Raw genomic sequence first — 18329 nt, 5'->3', positions numbered from 1 at the left:
GGACGAGAACCGGTGTATACATCATGGTATGGCCGTTGGCGCCCATCTAATGTAGGAGCACGGCTGAATTCGCGTTCGGCTTTTCTCCCAACACACAAAATGTTTAGTTTTCGGCCGCATTTGACGAAAGCGCTTCCTTCCGCAACCGCCAGTTCCTCGAGGACGGCGCGGGGAGGCGCGCCCGGCGTCCCAGCAGAGTGACGGCCGAATTGGCGGGCGCACCGCCGCGTGTGTGAGACGCACTGCTGCTCGTTGCACCCCCTGTCATTCGCTGGGCGCGTGCAGCCTTCGACACTAGCGGAGGACGCACCTTGTCCCTGGTGTTCAGCGGAGGCCTGTGCGGGGTGTGGCAATGTCGTGCTGGAGGGCCCACTGGTAGCGATGTGGGCTTCCTCGCTTCGCCTCGCCTCGGCTCGCCTCGCCTCACACCAGGTGTCTGCGTAGTTTGCAGTGCATTCGCACCATTCCTATCCCTGTCCCTGTCCCCGTCCCGACTTGTCCCGACTTTGCTCGACTGCCGCTCGCTGCCGCTCGGGTCGTGGTCCATATGACAGCGCAAGCACGACAAACGTCTGCGGGACGAGACGAGACGAGACGAGACGACTAAGGAATAAATTCGTGGTTACAAATCAAATTTGGAACTCTACATTCCTACACAACAATAGGCGGTGACGTATTTCAGAAATCACCTGCCAATTCGTACTGTTTTGTCGTTTTCAAAGTCTTCTTGGCAAACTTGGTTAGCACATTCTCCCTCAAACTGAGTTAATTACTGCATTTTCGTACCATTACAGTAGTTTAAAAGGCTTAAGGAAGCATCTTTGTCACAACAGAAACGTAGTTTGAAAATTGGGCTGGCGACATAACAAAAAAAAAAAACGGGAAGGGAGCCAACAGCACCCGGGTTTCCCAGGCGGTCACCCATCCAAGTACTAGCCGGGCCCGATGATGCTTAACTTCGGTGATCGGACGAGAACCGGTGTATACATCATGGTATGGCCGTTGGCGCCCATCTAATGTAGGAGCACGGCTGAATTCGCGTTCGGCTTTTCTCCCAACACACAAAATGTTAGTTTTCGGCCGCATTTGACGAAAGCGCTTCCTTCCGCAACCGCCAGTTCCTCGAGGACGGCGCGGGGAGGCGCGCCCCGGCGTCCCAGCAGAGTGACGGCCGAATTGGCGGGCGCACCGCCGCGTGTGTGAGACGCACTGCTGCTCGTTGCACCCCCTGTCATTCGCTGGGCGCGTGCAGCCTTCGACACTAGCGGAGGACGCACCTTGTCCCTGGTGTTCAGCGGAGGGCCTGTGCGGGGTGTGGCAATGTCGTGCTGGAGGGCCCACTGGTAGCGATGTGGGCTTCCTCGCTTCGCCTCGCCTCGCCTCGCCTCGGCTCGCCTCGCCTCACACCAGGTGTCTGCGTAGTTTGCAGTGCATTCGCACCATTCCTATCCCTGTCCCTGTCCCCGTCCCGACTTGTCCCGACTTTGCTCGACTGCCGCTCGCTGCCGCTCGGGTCGTGGTCCATATGACAGCGCAAGCACGACAAACGTCTGCGGGACGAGACGAGACGAGACGAGACGACTAAGGAATAAATTCGTGGTTACAAATCAAATTTGGAACTCTACATTCCTACACAACAATAGGCGGTGACGTATTTCAGAAATCACCTGCCAATTCGTACTGTTTTGTCGTTTCCAAAGTCTTCTTGGCAAACTTGGTTAGCACATTCTCCCTCAAACTGAGTTAATTACTGCATTTTCGTACCATTACAGTAGTTTAAAAGGCTTAAGGAAGCATCTTTGTCACAACAGAAACGTAGTTTGAAAATTGGGCTGGCGACATAACAAAAAAAAAAAAACGGGAAGGGAGCCAACAGCACCCGGGTTTCCCAGGCGGTCACCCATCCAAGTACTAGCCGGGCCCGATGATGCTTAACTTCGGTGATCGGACGAGAACCGGTGTATACATCATGGTATGGCCGTTGGCGCCCATCTAATGTAGGAGCACGGCTGAATTCGCGTTCGGCTTTTCTCCCAACACACAAAATGTTAGTTTTCGGCCGCATTTGACGAAAGCGCTTCCTTCCGCAACCGCCAGTTCCTCGAGGACGGCGCGGGGAGGCGCGCCCGGCGTCCCAGCAGAGTGACGGCCGAATTGGCGGGCGCACCGCCGCGTGTGTGAGACGCACTGCTGCTCGTTGCACCCCCTGTCATTCGCTGGGCGCGTGCAGCCTTCGACACTAGCGGAGGACGCACCTTGTCCCTGGTGTTCAGCGGAGGGCCTGTGCGGGGTGTGGCAATGTCGTGCTGGAGGGCCCACTGGTAGCGATGTGGGCTTCCTCGCTTCGCCTCGCCTCGGCTCGCCTCGCCTCACACCAGGTGTCTGCGTAGTTTGCAGTGCATTCGCACCATTCCTATCCCTGTCCCTGTCCCCGTCCCGACTTGTCCCGACTTTGCTCGACTGCCGCTCGCTGCCGCTCGGGTCGTGGTCCATATGACAGCGCAAGCACGACAAACGTCTGCGGGACGAGACGAGACGAGACGAGACGACTAAGGAATAAATCGTGGTTACAAATCAAATTTGGAACTCTACATTCCTACACAACAATAGGCGGTGACGTATTTCAGAAATCACCTGCCAATTCGTACTGTTTTGTCGTTTTCAAAGTCTTCTTGGCAAACTTGGTTAGCACATTCTCCCTCAAACTGAGTTAATTACTGCATTTTCGTACCATTACAGTAGTTTAAAAGGCTTAAGGAAGCATCTTTGTCACAACAGAAACGTAGTTTGAAAATTGGGCTGGCGACATAACAAAAAAAAAAAAACGGGAAGGGAGCCAACAGCACCCGGGTTTCCCAGGCGGTCACCCATCCAAGTACTAGCCGGGCCCGATGATGCTTAACTTCGGTGATCGGACGAGAACCGGTGTATACATCATGGTATGGCCGTTGGCGCCCATCTAATGTAGGAGCACGGCTGAATTCGCGTTCGGCTTTTCTCCCAACACACAAAATGTTAGTTTTCGGCCGCATTTGACGAAAGCGCTTCCTTCCGCAACCGCCAGTTCCTCGAGGACGGCGCGGGGAGGCGCGCCCGGCGTCCCAGCAGAGTGACGGCCGAATTGGCGGGCGCACCGCCGCGTGTGTGAGACGCACTGCTGCTCGTTGCACCCCCTGTCATTCGCTGGGCGCGTGCAGCCTTCGACACTAGCGGAGGACGCACCTTGTCCCTGGTGTTCAGCGGAGGGCCTGTGCGGGGTGTGGCAATGTCGTGCTGGAGGGCCCACTGGTAGCGATGTGGGCTTCCTCGCTTCGCCTCGCCTCGCCTCGCCTCGGCTCGCCTCGCCTCACACCAGGTGTCTGCGTAGTTTGCAGTGCATTCGCACCATTCCTATCCCTGTCCCTGTCCCCGTCCCGACTTGTCCCGACTTTGCTCGACTGCCGCTCGCTGCCGCTCGGGTCGTGGTCCATATGACAGCGCAAGCACGACAAACGTCTGCGGGACGAGACGAGACGAGACGAGACGAGACGACTAAGGAATAAATTCGTGGTTACAAATCAAATTTGGAACTCTACACTCCTACACAACAATAGGCGGTGACGTATTTCAGAAATCACCTGCCGATTCGTACTGTTTTGTCGTTTTCAAAGTCTTCTTGGCAAACTTGGTTAGCACATTCTCCCTCAAACTGAGTTAATTACTGCATTTTCGTACCATTACAGTAGTTTAAAAGGCTTAAGGAAGCATCTTTGTCACAACAGAAACGTAGTTTGAAAATTGGGCTGGCGACATTACAAAAAAAAAAAAACAGGAAGGGAGCCAACAGCACCCGGGTTTCCCAGGCGGTCACCCATCCAAGTACTAGCCGGGCCCGATGATGCTTAACTTCGGTGATCGGACGAGAACCGGTGTATACATCATGGTATGGCCGTTGGCGCCCATCTAATGTAGGAGCACGGCAGAATTCGCGTTCGGCTTTTCTCCCAACACACAAAATGTTAGTTTTCGGCCGCATTTGACGAAAGCGCTTCCTTCCGCAACCGCCAGTTCCTCGAGGACGGCGCGGGGAGGCGCGCCCGGCGTCCCAGCAGAGTGACGGCCGAATTGGCGGGCGCACCGCCGCGTGTGTGAGACGCACTGCTGCTCGTTGCACCCCCTGTCATTCGCTGGGCGCGTGCAGCCTTCGACACTAGCGGAGGACGCACCTTGTCCCTGGTGTTCAGCGGAGGGCCTGTGCGGGGTGTGGCAATGTCGTGCTGGAGGGCCCACTGGTAGCGATGTGGGCTTCCTCGCTTCGCCTCGCCTCGCCTCGCCTCGGCTCGCCTCGCCTCACACCAGGTGTCTGCGTAGTTTGCAGTGCATTCGCACCATTCCTATCCCTGTCCCTGTCCCCGTCCCGACTTGTCCCGACTTTGCTCGACTGCCGCTCGCTGCCGCTCGGGTCGTGGTCCATATGACAGCGCAAGCACGACAAACGTCTGCGGGACGAGACGAGACGAGACGAGACGACTAAGGAATAAATTCGTGGTTACAAATCAAATTTGGAACTCTACATTCCTACACAACAATAGGCGGTGACGTATTTCAGAAATCACCTGCCAATTCGTACTGTTTTGTCGTTTCCAAAGTCTTCTTGGCAAACTTGGTTAGCACATTCTCCCTCAAACTGAGTTAATTACTGCATTTTCGTACCATTACAGTAGTTTAAAAGGCTTAAGGAAGCATCTTTGTCACAACAGAAACGTAGTTTGAAAATTGGGCTGGCGACATAACAAAAAAAAAAAAACGGGAAGGGAGCCAACAGCACCCGGGTTTCCCAGGCGGTCACCCATCCAAGTACTAGCCGGGCCCGATGATGCTTAACTTCGGTGATCGGACGAGAACCGGTGTATACATCATGGTATGGCCGTTGGCGCCCATCTAATGTAGGAGCACGGCTGAATTCGCGTTCGGCTTTTCTCCCAACACACAAAATGTTAGTTTTCGGCCGCATTTGACGAAAGCGCTTCCTTCCGCAACCGCCAGTTCCTCGAGGACGGCGCGGGGAGGCGCGCCCGGCGTCCCAGCAGAGTGACGGCCGAATTGGCGGGCGCACCGCCGCGTGTGTGAGACGCACTGCTGCTCGTTGCACCCCCTGTCATTCGCTGGGCGCGTGCAGCCTTCGACACTAGCGGAGGACGCACCTTGTCCCTGGTGTTCAGCGGAGGGCCTGTGCGGGGTGTGGCAATGTCGTGCTGGAGGGCCCACTGGTAGCGATGTGGGCTTCCTCGCTTCGCCTCGCCTCGCCTCGCCTCGGCTCGCCTCGCCTCACACCAGGTGTCTGCGTAGTTTGCAGTGCATTCGCACCATTCCTATCCCTGTCCCTGTCCCCGTCCCGACTTGTCCCGACTTTGCTCGACTGCCGCTCGCTGCCGCTCGGGTCGTGGTCCATATGACAGCGCAAGCACGACAAACGTCTGCGGGACGAGACGAGACGAGACGAGACGACTAAGGAATAAATTCGTGGTTACAAATCAAATTTGGAACTCTACATTCCTACACAACAATAGGCGGTGACGTATTTCAGAAATCACCTGCCAATTCGTACTGTTTTGTCGTTTCCAAAGTCTTCTTGGCAAACTTGGTTAGCACATTCTCCCTCAAACTGAGTTAATTACTGCATTTTCGTACCATTACAGTAGTTTAAAAGGCTTAAGGAAGCATCTTTGTCACAACAGAAACGTAGTTTGAAAATTGGGCTGGCGACATAACAAAAAAAAAAAAACGGGAAGGGAGCCAACAGCACCCGGGTTTCCCAGGCGGTCACCCATCCAAGTACTAGCCGGGCCCGATGATGCTTAACTTCGGTGATCGGACGAGAACCGGTGTATACATCATGGTATGGCCGTTGGCGCCCATCTAATGTAGGAGCACGGCTGAATTCGCGTTCGGCTTTTCTCCCAACACACAAAATGTTAGTTTTCGGCCGCATTTGACGAAAGCGCTTCCTTCCGCAACCGCCAGTTCCTCGAGGACGGCGCGGGGAGGCGCGCCCGGCGTCCCAGCAGAGTGACGGCCGAATTGGCGGGCGCACCGCCGCGTGTGTGAGACGCACTGCTGCTCGTTGCACCCCCTGTCATTCGCTGGGCGCGTGCAGCCTTCGACACTAGCGGAGGACGCACCTTGTCCCTGGTGTTCAGCGGAGGGCCTGTGCGGGGTGTGGCAATGTCGTGCTGGAGGGCCCACTGGTAGCGATGTGGGCTTCCTCGCTTCGCCTCGCCTCGGCTCGCCTCGCCTCACACCAGGTGTCTGCGTAGTTTGCAGTGCATTCGCACCATTCCTATCCCTGTCCCTGTCCCCGTCCCGACTTGTCCCGACTTTGCTCGACTGCCGCTCGCTGCCGCTCGGGTCGTGGTCCATATGACAGCGCAAGCACGACAAACGTCTGCGGGACGAGACGAGACGAGACGAGACGAGACGACTAAGGAATAAATTCGTGGTTACAAATCAAATTTGGAACTCTACACTCCTACACAACAATAGGCGGTGACGTATTTCAGAAATCACCTGCCAATTCGTACTGTTTTGTCGTTTTCAAAGTCTTCTTGGCAAACTTGGTTAGCACATTCTCCCTCAAACTGAGTTAATTACTGCATTTTCGTACCATTACAGTAGTTTAAAAGGCTTAAGGAAGCATCTTTGTCACAACAGAAACGTAGTTTGAAAATTGGGCTGGCGACATAACAAAAAAAAAAAAACGGGAAGGGAGCCAACAGCACCCGGGTTTCCCAGGCGGTCACCCATCCAAGTACTAGCCGGGCCCGATGATGCTTAACTTCGGTGATCGGACGAGAACCGGTGTATACATCATGGTATGGCCGTTGGCGCCCATCTAATGTAGGAGCACGGCAGAATTCGCGTTCGGCTTTTCTCCCAACACACAAAATGTTAGTTTTCGGCCGCATTTGACGAAAGCGCTTCCTTCCGCAACCGCCAGTTCCTCGAGGACGGCGCGGGGAGGCGCGCCCGGCGTCCCAGCAGAGTGACGGCCGAATTGGCGGGCGCACCGCCGCGTGTGTGAGACGCACTGCTGCTCGTTGCACCCCCTGTCATTCGCTGGGCGCGTGCAGCCTTCGACACTAGCGGAGGACGCACCTTGTCCCTGGTGTTCAGCGGAGGGCCTGTGCGGGGTGTGGCAATGTCGTGCTGGAGGGCCCACTGGTAGCGATGTGGGCTTCCTCGCTTCGCCTCGCCTCGCCTCGCCTCGGCTCGCCTCGCCTCACACCAGGTGTCTGCGTAGTTTGCAGTGCATTCGCACCATTCCTATCCCTGTCCCTGTCCCCGTCCCGACTTGTCCCGACTTTGCTCGACTGCCGCTCGCTGCCGCTCGGGTCGTGGTCCATATGACAGCGCAAGCACGACAAACGTCTGCGGGACGAGACGAGACGAGACGAGACGAGACGACTAAGGAATAAATTCGTGGTTACAAATCAAATTTGGAACTCTACACTCCTACACAACAATAGGCGGTGACGTATTTCAGAAATCACCTGCCGATTCGTACTGTTTTGTCGTTTTCAAAGTCTTCTTGGCAAACTTGGTTAGCACATTCTCCCTCAAACTGAGTTAATTACTGCATTTTCGTACCATTACAGTAGTTTAAAAGGCTTAAGGAAGCATCTTTGTCACAACAGAAAGGTAGTTTGAAAATTGGGCTGGCGACATTACAAAAAAAAAAAAAACAGGAAGGGAGCCAACAGCACCCGGGTTTCCCAGGCGGTCACCCATCCAAGTACTAGCCGGGCCCGATGATGCTTAACTTCGGTGATCGGACGAGAACCGGTGTATACATCATGGTATGGCCGTTGGCGCCCATCTAATGTAGGAGCACGGCAGAATTCGCGTTCGGCTTTTCTCCCAACACACAAAATGTTAGTTTTCGGCCGCATTTGACGAAAGCGCTTCCTTCCGCAACCGCCAGTTCCTCGAGGACGGCGCGGGGAGGCGCGCCCGGCGTCCCAGCAGAGTGACGGCCGAATTGGCGGGCGCACCGCCGCGTGTGTGAGACGCACTGCTGCTCGTTGCACCCCCTGTCATTCGCTGGGCGCGTGCAGCCTTCGACACTAGCGGAGGACGCACCTTGTCCCTGGTGTTCAGCGGAGGGCCTGTGCGGGGTGTGGCAATGTCGTGCTGGAGGGCCCACTGGTAGCGATGTGGGCTTCCTCGCTTCGCCTCGCCTCGCCTCGCCTCGGCTCGCCTCGCCTCACACCAGGTGTCTGCGTAGTTTGCAGTGCATTCGCACCATTCCTATCCCTGTCCCTGTCCCCGTCCCGACTTGTCCCGACTTTGCTCGACTGCCGCTCGCTGCCGCTCGGGTCGTGGTCCATATGACAGCGCAAGCACGACAAACGTCTGCGGGACGAGACGAGACGAGACGAGACGACTAAGGAATAAATTCGTGGTTACAAATCAAATTTGGAACTCTACATTCCTACACAACAATAGGCGGTGACGTATTTCAGAAATCACCTGCCAATTCGTACTGTTTTGTCGTTTTCAAAGTCTTCTTGGCAAACTTGGTTAGCACATTCTCCCTCAAACTGAGTTAATTACTGCATTTTCGTACCATTACAGTAGTTTAAAAGGCTTAAGGAAGCATCTTTGTCACAACAGAAACGTAGTTTGAAAATTGGGCTGGCGACATAACAAAAAAAAAAAAACGGGAAGGGAGCCAACAGCACCCGGGTTTCCCAGGCGGTCACCCATCCAAGTACTAGCCGGGCCCGATGATGCTTAACTTCGGTGATCGGACGAGAACCGGTGTATACATCATGGTATGGCCGTTGGCGCCCATCTAATGTAGGAGCACGGCTGAATTCGCGTTCGGCTTTTCTCCCAACACACAAAATGTTAGTTTTCGGCCGCATTTGACGAAAGCGCTTCCTTCCGCAACCGCCAGTTCCTCGAGGACGGCGCGGGGAGGCGCGCCCGGCGTCCCAGCAGAGTGACGGCCGAATTGGCGGGCGCACCGCCGCGTGTGTGAGACGCACTGCTGCTCGTTGCACCCCCTGTCATTCGCTGGGCGCGTGCAGCCTTCGACACTAGCGGAGGACGCACCTTGTCCCTGGTGTTCAGCGGAGGGCCTGTGCGGGGTGTGGCAATGTCGTGCTGGAGGGCCCACTGGTAGCGATGTGGGCTTCCTCGCTTCGCCTCGCCTCGCCTCGCCTCGGCTCGCCTCGCCTCACACCAGGTGTCTGCGTAGTTTGCAGTGCATTCGCACCATTCCTATCCCTGTCCCTGTCCCCGTCCCGACTTGTCCCGACTTTGCTCGACTGCCGCTCGCTGCCGCTCGGGTCGTGGTCCATATGACAGCGCAAGCACGACAAACGTCTGCGGGACGAGACGAGACGAGACGAGACGAGACGACTAAGGAATAAATTCGTGGTTACAAATCAAATTTGGAACTCTACACTCCTACACAACAATAGGCGGTGACGTATTTCAGAAATCACCTGCCAATTCGTACTGTTTTGTCGTTTTCAAAGTCTTCTTGGCAAACTTGGTTAGCACATTCTCCCTCAAACTGAGTTAATTACTGCATTTTCGTGCCATTACAGTAGTTTAAAAGGCTTAAGGAAGCATCTTTGTCACAACAGAAACGTAGTTTGAAAATTGGGCTGGCGACATAACAAAAAAAAAAAACGGGAAGGGAGCCAACAGCACCCGGGTTTCCCAGGCGGTCACCCATCCAAGTACTAGCCGGGCCCGATGATGCTTAACTTCGGTGATCGGACGAGAACCGGTGTATACATCATGGTATGGCCGTTGGCGCCCATCTAATGTAGGAGCACGGCAGAATTCGCGTTCGGCTTTTCTCCCAACACACAAAATGTTAGTTTTCGGCCGCATTTGACGAAAGCGCTTCCTTCCGCAACCGCCAGTTCCTCGAGGACGGCGCGGGGAGGCGCGCCCGGCGTCCCAGCAGAGTGACGGCCGAATTGGCGGGCGCACCGCCGCGTGTGTGAGACGCACTGCTGCTCGTTGCACCCCCTGTCATTCGCTGGGCGCGTGCAGCCTTCGACACTAGCGGAGGACGCACCTTGTCCCTGGTGTTCAGCGGAGGGCCTGTGCGGGGTGTGGCAATGTCGTGCTGGAGGGCCCACTGGTAGCGATGTGGGCTTCCTCGCTTCGCCTCGCCTCGCCTCGCCTCGGCTCGCCTCGCCTCACACCAGGTGTCTGCGTAGTTTGCAGTGCATTCGCACCATTCCTATCCCTGTCCCTGTCCCCGTCCCGACTTGTCCCGACTTTGCTCGACTGCCGCTCGCTGCCGCTCGGGTCGTGGTCCATATGACAGCGCAAGCACGACAAACGTCTGCGGGACGAGACGAGACGAGACGAGACGACTAAGGAATAAATTCGTGGTTACAAATCAAATTTGGAACTCTACATTCCTACACAACAATAGGCGGTGACGTATTTCAGAAATCACCTGCCAATTCGTACTGTTTTGTCGTTTTCAAAGTCTTCTTGGCAAACTTGGTTAGCACATTCTCCCTCAAACTGAGTTAATTACTGCATTTTCGTACCATTACAGTAGTTTAAAAGGCTTAAGGAAGCATCTTTGTCACAACAGAAACGTAGTTTGAAAATTGGGCTGGCGACATAACAAAAAAAAAAAAAACGGGAAGGGAGCCAACAGCACCCGGGTTTCCCAGGCGGTCACCCATCCAAGTACTAGCCGGGCCCGATGATGCTTAACTTCGGTGATCGGACGAGAACCGGTGTATACATCATGGTATGGCCGTTGGCGCCTATCTAATGTAGGAGCACGGCTGAATTCGCGTTCGGCTTTTCTCCCAACACACAAAATGTTAGTTTTCGGCCGCATTTGACGAAAGCGCTTCCTTCCGCAACCGCCAGTTCCTCGAGGACGGCGCGGGGAGGCGCGCCCGGCGTCCCAGCAGAGTGACGGCCGAATTGGCGGGCGCACCGCCGCGTGTGTGAGACGCACTGCTGCTCGTTGCACCCCCTGTCATTCGCTGGGCGCGTGCAGCCTTCGACACTAGCGGAGGACGCACCTTGTCCCTGGTGTTCAGCGGAGGGCCTGTGCGGGGTGTGGCAATGTCGTGCTGGAGGGCCCACTGGTAGCGATGTGGGCTTCCTCGCTTCGCCTCGCCTCGGCTCGCCTCGCCTCACACCAGGTGTCTGCGTAGTTTGCAGTGCATTCGCACCATTCCTATCCCTGTCCCTGTCCCCGTCCCGACTTGTCCCGACTTTGCTCGACTGCCGCTCGCTGCCGCTCGGGTCGTGGTCCATATGACAGCGCAAGCACGACAAACGTCTGCGGGACGAGACGAGACGAGACGAGACGAGACGACTAAGGAATAAATTCGTGGTTACAAATCAAATTTGGAACTCTACACTCCTACACAACAATAGGCGGTGACGTATTTCAGAAATCACCTGCCAATTCGTACTGTTTTGTCGTTTTCAAAGTCTTCTTGGCAAACTTGGTTAGCACATTCTCCCTCAAACTGAGTTAATTACTGCATTTTCGTACCATTACAGTAGTTTAAAAGGCTTAAGGAAGCATCTTTGTCACAACAGAAACGTAGTTTGAAAATTGGGCTGGCGACATAACAAAAAAAAAAAAACGGGAAGGGAGCCAACAGCACCCGGGTTTCCCAGGCGGTCACCCATCCAAGTACTAGCCGGGCCCGATGATGCTTAACTTCGGTGATCGGACGAGAACCGGTGTATACATCATGGTATGGCCGTTGGCGCCCATCTAATGTAGGAGCACGGCAGAATTCGCGTTCGGCTTTTCTCCCAACACACAAAATGTTAGTTTTCGGCCGCATTTGACGAAAGCGCTTCCTTCCGCAACCGCCAGTTCCTCGAGGACGGCGCGGGGAGGCGCGCCCGGCGTCCCAGCAGAGTGACGGCCGAATTGGCGGGCGCACCGCCGCGTGTGTGAGACGCACTGCTGCTCGTTGCACCCCCTGTCATTCGCTGGGCGCGTGCAGCCTTCGACACTAGCGGAGGACGCACCTTGTCCCTGGTGTTCAGCGGAGGGCCTGTGCGGGGTGTGGCAATGTCGTGCTGGAGGGCCCACTGGTAGCGATGTGGGCTTCCTCGCTTCGCCTCGCCTCGCCTCGCCTCGGCTCGCCTCGCCTCACACCAGGTGTCTGCGTAGTTTGCAGTGCATTCGCACCATTCCTATCCCTGTCCCTGTCCCCGTCCCGACTTGTCCCGACTTTGCTCGACTGCCGCTCGCTGCCGCTCGGGTCGTGGTCCATATGACAGCGCAAGCACGACAAACGTCTGCGGGACGAGACGAGACGAGACGAGACGAGACGACTAAGGAATAAATTCGTGGTTACAAATCAAATTTGGAACTCTACACTCCTACACAACAATAGGCGGTGACGTATTTCAGAAATCACCTGCCGATTCGTACTGTTTTGTCGTTTTCAAAGTCTTCTTGGCAAACTTGGTTAGCACATTCTCCCTCAAACTGAGTTAATTACTGCATTTTCGTACCATTACAGTAGTTTAAAAGGCTTAAGGAAGCATCTTTGTCACAACAGAAAGGTAGTTTGAAAATTGGGCTGGCGACATTACAAAAAAAAAAAAAACAGGAAGGGAGCCAACAGCACCCGGGTTTCCCAGGCGGTCACCCATCCAAGTACTAGCCGGGCCCGATGATGCTTAACTTCGGTGATCGGACGAGAACCGGTGTATACATCATGGTATGGCCGTTGGCGCCCATCTAATGTAGGAGCACGGCAGAATTCGCGTTCGGCTTTTCTCCCAACACACAAAATGTTAGTTTTCGGCCGCATTTGACGAAAGCGCTTCCTTCCGCAACCGCCAGTTCCTCGAGGACGGCGCGGGGAGGCGCGCCCGGCGTCCCAGCAGAGTGACGGCCGAATTGGCGGGCGCACCGCCGCGTGTGTGAGACGCACTGCTGCTCGTTGCACCCCCTGTCATTCGCTGGGCGCGTGCAGCCTTCGACACTAGCGGAGGACGCACCTTGTCCCTGGTGTTCAGCGGAGGGCCTGTGCGGGGTGTGGCAATGTCGTGCTGGAGGGCCCACTGGTAGCGATGTGGGCTTCCTCGCTTCGCCTCGCCTCGCCTCGCCTCGGCTCGCCTCGCCTCACACCAGGTGTCTGCGTAGTTTGCAGTGCATTCGCACCATTCCTATCCCTGTCCCTGTCCCCGTCCCGACTTGTCCCGACTTTGCTCGACTGCCGCTCGCTGCCGCTCGGGTCGTGGTCCATATGACAGCGCAAGCACGACAAACGTCTGCGGGACGAGACGAGACGAGACGAGACGACTAAGGAATAAATTCGTGGTTACAAATCAAATTTGGAACTCTACATTCCTACACAACAATAGGCGGTGACGTATTTCAGAAATCACCTGCCAATTCGTACTGTTTTGTCGTTTTCAAAGTCTTCTTGGCAAACTTGGTTAGCACATTCTCCCTCAAACTGAGTTAATTACTGCATTTTCGTACCATTACAGTAGTTTAAAAGGCTTAAGGAAGCATCTTTGTCACAACAGAAACGTAGTTTGAAAATTGGGCTGGCGACATAACAAAAAAAAAAAAAACGGGAAGGGAGCCAACAGCACCCGGGTTTCCCAGGCGGTCACCCATCCAAGTACTAGCCGGGCCCGATGATGCTTAACTTCGGTGATCGGACGAGAACCGGTGTATACATCATGGTATGGCCGTTGGCGCCCATCTAATGTAGGAGCACGGCTGAATTCGCGTTCGGCTTTTCTCCCAACACACAAAATGTTAGTTTTCGGCCGCATTTGACGAAAGCGCTTCCTTCCGCAACCGCCAGTTCCTCGAGGACGGCGCGGGGAGGCGCGCCCGGCGTCCCAGCAGAGTGACGGCCGAATTGGCGGGCGCACCGCCGCGTGTGTGAGACGCACTGCTGCTCGTTGCACCCCCTGTCATTCGCTGGGCGCGTGCAGCCTTCGACACTAGCGGAGGACGCACCTTGTCCCTGGTGTTCAGCGGAGGGCCTGTGCGGGGTGTGGCAATGTCGTGCTGGAGGGCCCACTGGTAGCGATGTGGGCTTCCTCGCTTCGCCTCGCCTCGCCTCGCCTCGGCTCGCCTCGCCTCACACCAGGTGTCTGCGTAGTTTGCAGTGCATTCGCACCATTCCTATCCCTGTCCCTGTCCCCGTCCCGACTTGTCCCGACTTTGCTCGACTGCCGCTCGCTGCCGCTCGGGTCGTGGTCCATATGACAGCGCAAGCACGACAAACGTCTGCGGGACGAGACGAGACGAGACGAGACGAGACGACTAAGGAATAAATTCGTGGTTACAAATCAAATTTGGAACTCTACACTCCTACACAACAATAGGCGGTGACGTATTTCAGAAATCACCTGCCAATTCGTACTGTTTTGTCGTTTTCAAAGTCTTCTTGGCAAACTTGGTTAGCACATTCTCCCTCAAACTGAGTTAATTACTGCATTTTCGTGCCATTACAGTAGTTTAAAAGGCTTAAGGAAGCATCTTTGTCACAACAGAAACGTAGTTTGAAAATTGGGCTGGCGACATAACAAAAAAAAAAAAACGGGAAGGGAGCCAACAGCACCCGGGTTTCCCAGGCGGTCACCCATCCAAGTACTAGCCGGGCCCGATGATGCTTAACTTCGGTGATCGGACGAGAACCGGTGTATACATCATGGTATGGCCGTTGGCGCCCATCTAATGTAGGAGCACGGCAGAATTCGCGTTCGGCTTTTCTCCCAACACACAAAATGTTAGTTTTCGGCCGCATTTGACGAAAGCGCTTCCTTCCGCAACCGCCAGTTCCTCGAGGACGGCGCGGGGAGGCGCGCCCGGCGTCCCAGCAGAGTGACGGCCGAATTGGCGGGCGCACCGCCGCGTGTGTGAGACGCACTGCTGCTCGTTGCACCCCCTGTCATTCGCTGGGCGCGTGCAGCCTTCGACACTAGCGGAGGACGCACCTTGTCCCTGGTGTTCAGCGGAGGGCCTGTGCGGGGTGTGGCAATGTCGTGCTGGAGGGCCCACTGGTAGCGATGTGGGCTTCCTCGCTTCGCCTCGCCTCGCCTCGCCTCGGCTCGCCTCGCCTCACACCAGGTGTCTGCGTAGTTTGCAGTGCATTCGCACCATTCCTATCCCTGTCCCTGTCCCCGTCCCGACTTGTCCCGACTTTGCTCGACTGCCGCTCGCTGCCGCTCGGGTCGTGGTCCATATGACAGCGCAAGCACGACAAACGTCTGCGGGACGAGACGAGACGAGACGAGACGACTAAGGAATAAATTCGTGGTTACAAATCAAATTTGGAACTCTACATTCCTACACAACAATAGGCGGTGACGTATTTCAGAAATCACCTGCCAATTCGTACTGTTTTGTCGTTTTCAAAGTCTTCTTGGCAAACTTGGTTAGCACATTCTCCCTCAAACTGAGTTAATTACTGCATTTTCGTACCATTACAGTAGTTTAAAAGGCTTAAGGAAGCATCTTTGTCACAACAGAAACGTAGTTTGAAAATTGGGCTGGCGACATAACAAAAAAAAAAAACGGGAAGGGAGCCAACAGCACCCGGGTTTCCCAGGCGGTCACCCATCCAAGTACTAGCCGGGCCCGATGATGCTTAACTTCGGTGATCGGACGAGAACCGGTGTATACATCATGGTATGGCCGTTGGCGCCCATCTAATGTAGGAGCACGGCTGAATTCGCGTTCGGCTTTTCTCCCAACACACAAAATGTTAGTTTTCGGCCGCATTTGACGAAAGCGCTTCCTTCCGCAACCGCCAGTTCCTCGAGGACGGCGCGGGGAGGCGCGCCCGGCGTCCCAGCAGAGTGACGGCCGAATTGGCGGGCGCACCGCCGCGTGTGTGAGACGCACTGCTGCTCGTTGCACCCCCTGTCATTCGCTGGGCGCGTGCAGCCTTCGACACTAGCGGAGGACGCACCTTGTCCCTGGTGTTCAGCGGAGGGCCTGTGCGGGGTGTGGCAATGTCGTGCTGGAGGGCCCACTGGTAGCGATGTGGGCTTCCTCGCTTCGCCTCGCCTCGCCTCGCCTCGGCTCGCCTCGCCTCACACCAGGTGTCTGCGTAGTTTGCAGTGCATTCGCACCATTCCTATCCCTGTCCCTGTCCCCGTCCCGACTTGTCCCGACTTTGCTCGACTGCCGCTCGCTGCCGCTCGGGTCGTGGTCCATATGACAGCGCAAGCACGACAAACGTCTGCGGGACGAGACGAGACGAGACGAGACGAGACGACTAAGGAATAAATTCGTGGTTACAAATCAAATTTGGAACTCTACACTCCTACACAACAATAGGCGGTGACGTATTTCAGAAATCACCTGCCAATTCGTACTGTTTTGTCGTTTTCAAAGTCTTCTTGGCAAACTTGGTTAGCACATTCTCCCTCAAACTGAGTTAATTACTGCATTTTCGTACCATTACAGTAGTTTAAAAGGCTTAAGGAAGCATCTTTGTCACAACAGAAACGTAGTTTGAAAATTGGGCTGGCGACATAACAAAAAAAAAAAAACGGGAAGGGAGCCAACAGCACCCGGGTTTCCCAGGCGGTCACCCATCCAAGTACTAGCCGGGCCCGATGATGCTTAACTTCGGTGATCGGACGAGAACCGGTGTATACATCATGGTATGGCCGTTGGCGCCCATCTAATGTAGGAGCACGGCAGAATTCGCGTTCGGCTTTTCTCCCAACACACAAAATGTTAGTTTTCGGCCGCATTTGACGAAAGCGCTTCCTTCCGCAACCGCCAGTTCCTCGAGGACGGCGCGGGGAGGCGCGCCCGGCGTCCCAGCAGAGTGACGGCCGAATTGGCGGGCGCACCGCCGCGTGTGTGAGACGCACTGCTGCTCGTTGCACCCCCTGTCATTCGCTGGGCGCGTGCAGCCTTCGACACTAGCGGAGGACGCACCTTGTCCCTGGTGTTCAGCGGAGGGCCTGTGCGGGGTGTGGCAATGTCGTGCTGGAGGGCCCACTGGTAGCGATGTGGGCTTCCTCGCTTCGCCTCGCCTCGCCTCGCCTCGGCTCGCCTCGCCTCACACCAGGTGTCTGCGTAGTTTGCAGTGCATTCGCACCATTCCTATCCCTGTCCCTGTCCCCGTCCCGACTTGTCCCGACTTTGCTCGACTGCCGCTCGCTGCCGCTCGGGTCGTGGTCCATATGACAGCGCAAGCACGACAAACGTCTGCGGGACGAGACGAGACGAGACGAGACGAGACGACTAAGGAATAAATTCGTGGTTACAAATCAAATTTGGAACTCTACACTCCTACACAACAATAGGCGGTGACGTATTTCAGAAATCACCTGCCGATTCGTACTGTTTTGTCGTTTTCAAAGTCTTCTTGGCAAACTTGGTTAGCACATTCTCCCTCAAACTGAGTTAATTACTGCATTTTCGTACCATTACAGTAGTTTAAAAGGCTTAAGGAAGCATCTTTGTCACAACAGAAAGGTAGTTTGAAAATTGGGCTGGCGACATTACAAAAAAAAAAAAACAGGAAGGGAGCCAAGCACCCGGGTTTCCCAGGCGGTCACCCATCCAAGTACTAGCCGGGCCCGATGATGCTTAACTTCGGTGATCGGACGAGAACCGGTGTATACATCATGGTATGGCCGTTGGCGCCCATCTAATGTAGGAGCACGGCAGAATTCGCGTTCGGCTTTTCTCCCAACACACAAAATGTTAGTTTTCGGCCGCATTTGACGAAAGCGCTTCCTTCCGCAACCGCCAGTTCCTCGAGGACGGCGCGGGGAGGCGCGCCCGGCGTCCCAGCAGAGTGACGGCCGAATTGGCGGGCGCACCGCCGCGTGTGTGAGACGCACTGCTGCTCGTTGCACCCCCTGTCATTCGCTGGGCGCGTGCAGCCTTCGACACTAGCGGAGGACGCACCTTGTCCCTGGTGTTCAGCGGAGGGCCTGTGCGGGGTGTGGCAGTGTCGTGCTGGAGGGCCCACTGGTAGCGATGTGGGCTTCCTCGCCTCGCCTCGCCTCGCCTCGCCTCTTCTCACACCAGGTGTCTGCGTAGTTTGCAGTGCATTCGCACCATTCCTATCCCTGTCCCTGTCCCCGTCCCGACTTGTCCCGACTTTGCTCGACTGCCGCTCGCTGCCGCTCGGGTCGTGGTCCATATGACAGCGCAAGCACGACAAACGTCTGCGGGACGAGACGAGACGAGACGAGACGACTAAGGAATAAATTCGTGGTTACAAATCAAATTTGGAACTCTACATTCCTACACAACAATAGGCGGTGACGTATTTCAGAAATCACCTGCCAATTCGTACTGTTTTGTCGTTTTCAAA

General features: G+C 55.5%; 18 non-coding genes across 18 annotated transcripts; all 18 read right to left on the bottom strand.

Annotated features, from left to right (window-relative positions):
• Positions 1-888: 888 nt before the first annotated feature.
• On the bottom strand, positions 889-1007 carry LOC126189482 (5S ribosomal RNA). The gene has a single exon (XR_007537987.1). It is a non-coding gene; the product is annotated as a 5S ribosomal RNA (ribosomal RNA).
• An 860-nt stretch (positions 1008-1867) lies between these two features.
• Positions 1868-1986, bottom strand: LOC126189481 (5S ribosomal RNA). Its single transcript, XR_007537986.1, has one exon. It is a non-coding gene; the product is annotated as a 5S ribosomal RNA (ribosomal RNA).
• An 848-nt stretch (positions 1987-2834) lies between these two features.
• Positions 2835-2953, bottom strand: LOC126189480 (5S ribosomal RNA). The gene has a single exon (XR_007537985.1). It is a non-coding gene; the product is annotated as a 5S ribosomal RNA (ribosomal RNA).
• Positions 2954-3817: 864 nt separating this feature from the next.
• On the bottom strand, positions 3818-3936 carry LOC126189479 (5S ribosomal RNA). Its single transcript, XR_007537984.1, has one exon. It is a non-coding gene; the product is annotated as a 5S ribosomal RNA (ribosomal RNA).
• Positions 3937-4795: 859 nt separating this feature from the next.
• On the bottom strand, positions 4796-4914 carry LOC126189478 (5S ribosomal RNA). Its single transcript, XR_007537983.1, has one exon. It is a non-coding gene; the product is annotated as a 5S ribosomal RNA (ribosomal RNA).
• An 859-nt stretch (positions 4915-5773) lies between these two features.
• On the bottom strand, positions 5774-5892 carry LOC126189477 (5S ribosomal RNA). The gene has a single exon (XR_007537982.1). It is a non-coding gene; the product is annotated as a 5S ribosomal RNA (ribosomal RNA).
• Positions 5893-6746: 854 nt separating this feature from the next.
• Positions 6747-6865, bottom strand: LOC126189476 (5S ribosomal RNA). The gene has a single exon (XR_007537981.1). It is a non-coding gene; the product is annotated as a 5S ribosomal RNA (ribosomal RNA).
• Positions 6866-7730: 865 nt separating this feature from the next.
• On the bottom strand, positions 7731-7849 carry LOC126189475 (5S ribosomal RNA). Its single transcript, XR_007537980.1, has one exon. It is a non-coding gene; the product is annotated as a 5S ribosomal RNA (ribosomal RNA).
• Positions 7850-8708: 859 nt separating this feature from the next.
• Positions 8709-8827, bottom strand: LOC126189473 (5S ribosomal RNA). Its single transcript, XR_007537978.1, has one exon. It is a non-coding gene; the product is annotated as a 5S ribosomal RNA (ribosomal RNA).
• An 863-nt stretch (positions 8828-9690) lies between these two features.
• Positions 9691-9809, bottom strand: LOC126189472 (5S ribosomal RNA). The gene has a single exon (XR_007537977.1). It is a non-coding gene; the product is annotated as a 5S ribosomal RNA (ribosomal RNA).
• Positions 9810-10669: 860 nt separating this feature from the next.
• Positions 10670-10788, bottom strand: LOC126189471 (5S ribosomal RNA). Its single transcript, XR_007537976.1, has one exon. It is a non-coding gene; the product is annotated as a 5S ribosomal RNA (ribosomal RNA).
• An 854-nt stretch (positions 10789-11642) lies between these two features.
• LOC126189470 (5S ribosomal RNA) lies at positions 11643-11761 on the bottom strand. The gene has a single exon (XR_007537975.1). It is a non-coding gene; the product is annotated as a 5S ribosomal RNA (ribosomal RNA).
• Positions 11762-12626: 865 nt separating this feature from the next.
• On the bottom strand, positions 12627-12745 carry LOC126189469 (5S ribosomal RNA). Its single transcript, XR_007537974.1, has one exon. It is a non-coding gene; the product is annotated as a 5S ribosomal RNA (ribosomal RNA).
• Positions 12746-13605: 860 nt separating this feature from the next.
• LOC126189468 (5S ribosomal RNA) lies at positions 13606-13724 on the bottom strand. The gene has a single exon (XR_007537973.1). It is a non-coding gene; the product is annotated as a 5S ribosomal RNA (ribosomal RNA).
• An 864-nt stretch (positions 13725-14588) lies between these two features.
• Positions 14589-14707, bottom strand: LOC126189467 (5S ribosomal RNA). Its single transcript, XR_007537972.1, has one exon. It is a non-coding gene; the product is annotated as a 5S ribosomal RNA (ribosomal RNA).
• Positions 14708-15565: 858 nt separating this feature from the next.
• Positions 15566-15684, bottom strand: LOC126189466 (5S ribosomal RNA). Its single transcript, XR_007537971.1, has one exon. It is a non-coding gene; the product is annotated as a 5S ribosomal RNA (ribosomal RNA).
• An 864-nt stretch (positions 15685-16548) lies between these two features.
• On the bottom strand, positions 16549-16667 carry LOC126189465 (5S ribosomal RNA). The gene has a single exon (XR_007537970.1). It is a non-coding gene; the product is annotated as a 5S ribosomal RNA (ribosomal RNA).
• Positions 16668-17531: 864 nt separating this feature from the next.
• On the bottom strand, positions 17532-17648 carry LOC126189685 (5S ribosomal RNA). Its single transcript, XR_007538183.1, has one exon. It is a non-coding gene; the product is annotated as a 5S ribosomal RNA (ribosomal RNA).
• Positions 17649-18329: the final 681 nt, after the last annotated feature.

Source organism: Schistocerca cancellata, chromosome 5, assembly GCF_023864275.1.
Source record: "Schistocerca cancellata isolate TAMUIC-IGC-003103 chromosome 5, iqSchCanc2.1, whole genome shotgun sequence".
NCBI lineage: Eukaryota > Metazoa > Arthropoda > Insecta > Orthoptera > Acrididae > Schistocerca > Schistocerca cancellata.
The sequence above is the reverse complement of the archived record's forward strand: the minus strand, read 5'-3'. Positions and strand labels throughout refer to the sequence as shown.